The sequence below is a fragment of the Nyctereutes procyonoides genome, unplaced genomic scaffold (genome assembly GCF_905146905.1).
Source record: "Nyctereutes procyonoides isolate TBG_1078 unplaced genomic scaffold, NYPRO_anot_genome, whole genome shotgun sequence".
Lineage (NCBI taxonomy): Eukaryota > Metazoa > Chordata > Mammalia > Carnivora > Canidae > Nyctereutes > Nyctereutes procyonoides.
In genome coordinates, this window is record NW_026575047.1 from 4428216 (window position 1) to 4430201 (window position 1986).

Below are 1986 nucleotides of genomic sequence, written 5' to 3' on the forward strand. Positions count from 1 at the left end.
CAGTACCATTCAGAGTGATCTACAGATCTATTGCGATCCTTATCAAAATCCAAAAAGTATTTTCCGCAGGAATACAAAATGCCATCCTAAAAACCATATGGAATCGATCTCAAGAGGTCCCAAATAGCCAAAGTAACTATTTTCTGCTGAATTATGTACCCCCCAAATTCCTATGTTGAAGCTCTTTCTTCTCCCCAACACCACCCCCCACACACACACACATAGCTCAGAACATAACTGTATTTGGAGATAGGACCTTTAAAAAGGTGATTAAGTTAAAATGAGGCCTTTGGGTGGGCCCTCGTCCAATCTTACAGATGTCCTTATAAGAGGAAATTAAGATACAGACACACACCAGAGATGTGCATACTGAGAGGAAAAGGCCCAGTGAGAACAGACCAAGAATGGGACCGTTTGAAAGCCAAGAAGAGAGGCCCCTTAAGAAACCAAACCTGCAGACACCCTGACCTTAAACTTCTAGCCTTCAGAACTGTGAGAAAATAAACGTCTGCCACCCAGTCTGTGGCACTTTATTATAGTCACCCTAGCTAACTAATGCAGCAAACCTGAAAAAACAAAGTTAGAGGTCTCACAGTCTCTGATTTCAAAACTAAGTACAAAGTTGCAGTAATCAAGAGTGTGGTACTGGCATAAGGACAGATAAATAGACCGATGGAGTAGAATCGAGAGCTCAGAAATAAGCCTGCAGATCCAGGGTCACAAGACTGTCAACAAGGGTGCCAAGACCATTCAACTGGGAAAATGTCTCTCCAACAAATGGGGTTGGGAAAACTGGATGTCCCCACACAAAAAAATTAAAGTTCGATCCTTACCTTAAACCACACAAAAACAGCTTTCATCTGAGCTGCCAACATGCCATGCAGACTGAGGAAGACCCAGAAACGTCGGAGCCACTGGAGCTAGGGCCACGGCTGCATCAGCAAAGGCTGGAAGCAGCCAGGAGGCCGGGGTGATGCTGGCGGCACGCATTACCACAGGAACAAGTTTGACAAGTAGCACCCGTTACCGTGGAAAAGTCGGTATGAGGCATTACCGCTAACAGAGGAGCCACGGCTTCTGCTCAACCACCAACCTTGAGAAACTGTGGACCTGGGTCAGCAAGCAGGCAAGGTTGGATGCTTCCAGAAGGAAGCCTGGAGCTGCTCTGAACACTGATGTGGTGCAATCAGGCTACTGCAAAGTTTTGGAGAAGGGAGAGCTCCCCAAAGATCCTGCCACTGTGAGGGCCAAATTCTTCATCAGAGAGCTGAGGAGAAGATTAAGTATTGGGGGGTGGGGGCCTGTGACCTGGTAGCTTGAAACCACATAGAAGGAGGTTCATGCAACGCTAATGCAACAAGCGGGGGAAAATACAAAAACGAATTTAAAATGGATCCAAGATCTAAATGTAAGACCTTAAACTATAAACTCTTAGAAGAAAACAAGGGAAAAGTTTCATCACATGGAGTTGGCAAATATTTCTTGGACATAATACCAAAAACATGAGGAATATAAGTAAAAATCAACAAATAGGACATCAGATTAAAAACTTCTATGCATCAAAAGACACAACTGACATAATGAAAAGCCAACCTACAACATGGAAGAAAAATATTTGCAAATCATGCATCTTATAAGTATGATTCTACTATGTAGAATCTTAAAGCACCTACAACTCCACAACAAAAACCCAGTAACTCAAGAATATAGACAAAGCATCTCCATGTTTCTCCAAAGATACACAAAACGGCCAACAATCTGAAATGATGCTCAGTATGACTTACCTTACTGTTAGCAAAATGTAATATACCCAAATGAGCTATCACCTCACAAAACAGAAATCAAGTGTTGGTGAGGATATGGAGCAATGGAAACCCCTGTGCAGGTGGTGAGAATGTAAAATGGTGCGGCCTCCAGGAAAAAAATGATGGTGGTTTCTCAAAAAATTAAAAATAGAATTGCCATATGATGAAGCAACTCCACTTC

The 1986-nt window shown here is 42.9% G+C and overlaps 1 pseudogene; it reads left to right on the forward strand.

Moving 5' to 3' along the window:
• Positions 1 to 661: 661 nt before the first annotated feature.
• On the forward strand, positions 662 to 1320 carry LOC129510507 (60S ribosomal protein L27a-like; annotated as a pseudogene).
• The last annotated feature ends 666 nt before the right edge of the window (positions 1321 to 1986 follow it).